The 6,540-nt window shown below is 44.4% G+C and overlaps 1 long non-coding RNA gene across 1 annotated transcript; it reads right to left on the bottom strand.

Annotated features, from left to right (window-relative positions):
* Positions 1-1,396: 1,396 nt before the first annotated feature.
* On the bottom strand, positions 1,397-1,873 carry LOC136483717 (uncharacterized). The gene is made up of 3 exons (XR_010765587.1): positions 1,789-1,873; positions 1,613-1,705; positions 1,397-1,531 (listed from the first exon to the last, which is right to left on the bottom strand). It is a non-coding gene; the product is annotated as an uncharacterized lncRNA (long non-coding RNA).
* Positions 1,874-6,540: the final 4,667 nt, after the last annotated feature.

Below are 6,540 nucleotides of genomic sequence, written 5' to 3'. Positions count from 1 at the left end.
GAAGGCCATGGCAGGTCCTATGGAGAAGAGGCGTGGTGGAGAGCATCATCACGGTGCTACGATGAGGTGAGTTTTTTCTTCGCTTTTTGGAATGATTGGACGAGCAGATAAGATGCGGTTGCTGGGCTGCGTCACGTCCTACCATCAGCATCGTCCAGGCAGATGGACGCCCTATACCCAGCATTAGCGTAAAGGTTAATACTCAAATGTTCAACGCAACATGCAGAATTTGGCATGTCTTAACCTAACCCTTTGCTTGGGCTTGCTGTGCTTTTGTATGGTCTGGCGAAGCATACTTGTCTTATAGTTTAGGTGCTTTATTTTGGTTTTATCGCATATAGTTTTGTCTGGTTCAATATAATACGGCTTATTCAAGCAAGTTTTACTGGCCTACTAAACTAGAAGCTCTCAAGCTCAAGCGATTACTTTTTCTGTTAGAGACCAACGTCTTGGACCTGATGTAGGGTCTACCCAAGGACCGACAGGTTTAGGTAAATAATATCTAATGCGTTCTCAAAGGGAGGGACCACTTTTTGAGGGGAAACTATGCATATGGATGGCTCCTACAAAGAGGGCTAAAGTCTATCGAGTCGATCGGCCATTCCATTCCAAGTTTGTTCTAGGCATTTCCAGACATTCCAAAACCATATCAGTCAGAGGGCTCTCCTAAATTTCTTAATGTATTTTTAGGAAAAATTAGTAATCAATTAAAGATACATGCATTAAAGATCATATAAAATAATATGTGACAAATATTTTGACTAGAGAGACACTACTACAGAAGTTAACTGTAGGGGCGGCTCTAGAGCCTCTGTAGGGGCGGCTGCGCCAGCCACCCTTCCCAGGGTGTTCCTACAGAGGGTGCCTCTGTAGGGGTGGCTAGTGTTTTCAGCCGCCCCTACAGTGCCCTCTGTAAGGGCGGCTGGTAATATCAGCCGCCCCTGTAGTGGACTTTTGTAAGGGTGGCTGTATCACCAGCTGCCCCTGTTGTGTGTATTTGTAAGGGCGGTTCAATCAAGAACCGCCCCCTACAATGGATTTTCTAGCAAAAATAAATAAATAATTCAAATTCAAATCTGACCACATATATATATATAATTCAAATTCGAATCTGACCGCCACAAATATACATATATACATCCACAAACACAAGACCATTATTTAGAACATCATCACAAGTCATAATTCACAAAAGTCCATCATTACAATATAGTCCATTATAAAGTCCATCATTATAACATAGTCCATTAAGAAATCCACAAGTCCACATGCAAAACAAAGTCCAAACCATTCCAAAGTCTGATCCAAACCATACCACAAGTCCACATTGTCATCAACGGCCTAGGGCTAGCCTATCAGTCTCCCGAATGTGTTGGTATAGAGGATTACTACCTAAGTCGGAAAGAAGATGATGGTAAGTGCCTTTATGGTACACAATCTGGTCCATTATGAAGTTGGAAAGGTCGCCGACCATCTCTAAGAGCTCATCATCCTTGTATGGGTTCCTTCTCATGTCTTTATCTTTCTCCAACTACAAGAGAACAAGTTTAGGTTTACTATATCACAACATATGCGAACTTTTCATACTACGAGTGAAGAGGTTCAAACTTACCAGATTGGGGTTTCTGTTGTAGCCACCGATGGTACTCATCATAATACATGTGTAGTATCCACAATGTAGACTCCCAGGCTTCTACTTGGGGCACTATGTGTTTTGCATATGGAGATGTTAAGTAATGTTATTGACAGACACGTAATATATGGAGTACCAAAGTAAATGACACTTACCGCACATAGAGTTTTGACATACAACTTTTCCTTCCTATTTGAATGATGCCTCCCCTTATGTTCCTAGACATAGTGCCTGAATGCCCTATTCCAATGGTTTTAGCAAATGCAACTTGTTAGTATCCTACATTGAACCTTCCAAGTATGTATACAAACATAGTAGCTAAAATGAGGATTGTCAATATGTATACGTCTTGACAATCGCTATGAAGTCTTTGTATGTCTCGACTGGGAAATCCGCTGAATCAAAGACCCATGCCATGTTATGTGAGAGCCAGACGCCTATGCAAATCCAGTGATCGCTGCATGAATTTAGTCATAGAAGGAACACATAAGCTCTTTTGCATCGAACAAAGTATATTGAACAAAGCTAAGTATACAGTCGAACTTACTTGAAGTGGTATGGTATCCATATATTATCGTGTTGTTGGAGATTTTTAAAACATAGGGCAATGTATGCCGCAACCTTGAGAGACTCTTCCAATATTTTCTTGTTCCTGATGTCCTCTTTCTCTTTAAGTGTCTTTCCAGCTCCTAGTTCTTTGCAATCTAGTTTCCACTCTTTAGGGTAATTAAAATTTATTGATGCTATAGGTGAAGGGTCCATATACCCATGTTTCAGAGCTATCCTCTTTTTCATAAAGTCCGCTTGCATTCTACAAATCACGGCGCGGGTTAGTTACAACAAAATTAAAAGATTACATTCATATCATATCGAGAGGGCAAGGACTTACAGGCATCATATGTGAATTAGATTCATTTCCATTCATCCGAGGTGGAAGCATGCCTGGATATCCTTAAACTCAACGACAATTTGCCCACCTGGGGCTCCAAATGTGCCAGCAGGGATCCATGCTTGTAAGATTTCTAGTTCTGTTATCTGAGCACGCAAGTACCAATCGTGGAACTTTCTCATTCCATGTGGCAAGCACTGTATGACTCAGTTTGGTAGGAAGTTCATGCCTTTTTCATATTTATCTGGGCAATCATTTGACCATTTGAGGTTATCAACAGCTAGATACTTGTTAAACCCTTTGTGCAGTTTGCTAGTGGTGCCCTCCTCAGAAGCTGGTGCTCTGAATTCTTTTACTTGGTTCTTAGTCTTGAACTGGTCATGGGCCATCCACTTGTGCACCGATGAGACATCATTAATGCCCACATACGATGGCCTTATCTTGATTGGGATTTTGTTTTGAGCTTCCCATTCGGGCACGTCCTTGTCAACTTGTGCATCACCTGCTCCAGGGGGCACTTGTTCTTCACGTATCGGCTATTCACGAGGCAATTGCTATTCATGAGACACTTGTTGTTCATGTATTGGATGCGCTTGTTGAGAAGGATGTTGCATCTCATCATGCCTTTGCTTGGTATGAGCTGGAGAAGGACGTGGCATGTCATCATGCCCATGCTCGATACGAGGTGGAGAAGGATGTGGCATGTCATCATGCCCTTGCTCGGTATGAGGTGGAGAAGTCTCTAGCGTGTGGTGGTCATGGTCATGGGCCGGTGAGTATACCTCCCTGTCCTCGACGGGTCGCTCCAGAGGATGAACTTCAGTCAGAGTTGGCGAAGACTCGGTCAATACAATGTCCCATCTATGCCAGAGGATGAACTGGTTCATGATGTCTTCGAGTAACACGAGCCCCTCGGGAGTAGGGTGTTCTATCTTCCAAGTCATGAACTCGGGCTTCACGGTATGCACCTCGACCCGAGTGTAGTCCTGCGGGATGTCCCTATTGTGCCACGTGCCGCCCGTAGGATGTGCCACGCCCGTTGCCACCTCAATGATCACGTTTTGCCTACCCATCGGAACCACCAATTTGCAACTGGTTGGCGCCCGTATGCGATCGACGGGGGTTCTGGTTAATTGGAACCTTGACTGCTAGAAACATCTGGAGGGCTGCCAACTACCGCCAGTTCTTTGGGCGGACCCATTGGTGTCTGTGGCTCCATCGTAGACAGTCCTTTCTCCACCAACATCTTTTCAACTAGAGCCTTCACTTGGCGCTCAAGATTAGACTCTCGGTCTCTGCCATATTTCTTGTACATGTGCCTCTCCTCTATGAATCCATGCTTCCAGGACATCCTCTTCCCTAGCCCCCTAGTGCATCCTGTGTGCTCGGGGTTTCCCAAGGCAACGGTAAGCTCGTCCCTCTCTCTAGAAGGGTTGAATGCGCCCTTCTCCTTGTCTTTAGCAAGTTTCAGTATCTTTGATACTACCTCTTCGGTCTCCGGCTTAGCAAACTTGAGGCTACTACTGGATGAATCGACACTCCTCGCGTATATCCACTATTTAAGGTGTGGCTTCAACTTTGGCACTTCCGTATTCCTGGCAGCCATCTTCCTAAAGACCTCTTGCTTGCCAACATAGCCACCGGGGCCTAGATGAGGGTAGTGTTGGTTCTTCTTCGCCTGCTCGCTGTTACGGGCACTGAGGGCCAATGATGCCTCTGAAGTCTTCTCAGCCACGAGCTCCTCCCATTGACTAGGAGTTATATTGCCATACTCGTGGAAAGGAGTTAACTTCTGTTGGATAAAGTTCTTGTTCAGATCCGACCGCCAACGTCGGAAGCTCTGCCCCATTATCTTAAAAGCATTTTGTTGTACCAACTCGCTGCGTTCCCTCTGGAAACCTGAAGTTCTGCTTCAACTTCTCCCATAGGTCTACCTTTTGGCTCATAGGTACAAGATTCCAGCCACGGATAGCTGGGTTCAACTTATCTCTAACTACAAACCCGATGTGATTACGGAATTTCGCCCTGTATGTATATGGCTCAAGGATCTGCCCGTCCGGCCCGACCTCCGTTATCACATAGCATGCCTTATCGTGATATTGGTTTGGCTTTCTAATCCCCCCTCATTTCCTCTTTGGCTGGGCAGTCTCAGTCAGTGGTTGTGTCCTGAGGTTGTGGAGCGGAGGCCTCATTGTGAGTATATGTGGCTCCTTCCTCTGATCTCCTTTGCCCCGCTACGTATTGTCCGGCAAGACGAGCCGGAGGCCGACGCCGTCTTTTCAGAGGTTGAGTAGGGACGACCTGTGTATCCGGCAGGTCAAAAGTGTTAGGCTAGAGGTAACATAAAGCCATAGCATTAGCCTAAATTTACAAGCTACTAAGGCTTTATCCTGTACCTCGTCGTTCGTATCAAAATCCTTGTCCAACTCGTCCTCCGTTGGCCTCCGTCTGGGTTCTCATGGGAAAGGATCCTCGGGACTTACATATCCCCCTGATGAGGTGTCAGTCATCATCATCCCCTTCTTCGCCTTGGGCATCCTCTCCGCCTTCTCTTCCCTAGGCTCCCCCCACTGGATCCTCATCATCGACAAGGTCCTCCTAAGTAAGCATCACTTCTAGACCCTTTTCTAACTCGTTATCGAACTGCTCCTGAGTAAGGGTCATCTAGTTCTTGCTCTCCATGGGATGGCTGCTCATCATTCACGGGGCATCGGGATGCACTCTTTGATGTTCGCGACATTTTGTGCCTTGTTCTAAGAGAGTGCAAGAAAAAAAGTAGTATAAGTAGTAGAAGTAGTAGTACTAGTGGTGGTAGTAGTAGTACTAGTAGTAGTACTAGTAGTAGTAGTACTTGTAGTACTTGTAGTAGTACTAGTAGTAGTAGTAGTACTTATAGTAGTAGTAGTTGAAAGCACTCTGTTGAAAGGGAAAAGCTTTGTATATGCATGTCTATATATATACACGCTGAGACGTTGGGGAAGTCATGCATGCATGTCTGCGCTAAGCGTCTCTAATCTACTTTTTGCTAAATCTCGTCGACGGCTGCAAGTTTTGGTCAAGGTATGCATTGCAAACAATTGGCAAACGAGTGATCACATGCAGTATAGATCTCTGGGTCTCATACCGCATCGTATCCGCCAAGAAGAGTGGAGTGCTCAACATGTTACAACTAGCAAATAGGCTTACAGAGATATTTGCATTTTGTCCCCTGCTAGTGCAGCCTCGAGAGCGGCAGTTTCAAAACTTCGCATTGACTGTGGAGTGTGGAAGTAAGAGTATAATGCAGTCAAGATGGTTTCTACATTCTACACCTCCTATCGGTTTGGTGCTGTGTATTCAGATGAACCTGTGATAGAGCTAGCAATTTACAGTGATCGGGGCATCCCAAAACTTTTTTTTTTAAACAATGGGCATCCCAACTCTCTGCATGTTCCGTAGGACACTGGACAAGTGATACCACGCACCCTAGATCGAGATGTGTTATTTGACCAGAGATCGAGATGTGTTCATCCTTATTTTATTTTGTGTAGCCGTAGACCTATATGTGCGTACACATGTGCAAACAAACGAATGCAGCAACACGCGACCCAAATGACCAAGTCGACAACTAAGGGCACTTGCCACGTCACAACACATGGCTAAATAGAAACTTGTCCAGTAAACCATCTATTTCACCGCGAACTGTGTAATATGCATACAGTCATACACCCATCTACGATCAAGAATTAATAAGATCTTTGTAAGTCACTTTGTTGCTTCTTTGATACAAATGAATAAGATGAATGTATATATTAATATTTCTAAAGAATCATCTATATTAATTATCAATCGCTTGGAGCCTAAAAACATTATCAAATCAATCACAGAATCAAAACAAGTTCATATAACGACACCCTTCTCAAAAGTGCACAAGATCACAGCAGTTAACGCTTAAGAGCAAGGTGACAAGATCAAAAGTCCAATTGTTCATATGCTCACACAGCATAACTTCAGAACACAAATGGCTGACCAAATTAGT

The sequence above is a fragment of the Miscanthus floridulus genome, chromosome 9, assembly GCF_019320115.1.
Source record: "Miscanthus floridulus cultivar M001 chromosome 9, ASM1932011v1, whole genome shotgun sequence".
Lineage (NCBI taxonomy): Eukaryota > Viridiplantae > Streptophyta > Magnoliopsida > Poales > Poaceae > Miscanthus > Miscanthus floridulus.
The sequence above is the reverse complement of the archived record's forward strand: the minus strand, read 5'-3'. Positions and strand labels throughout refer to the sequence as shown.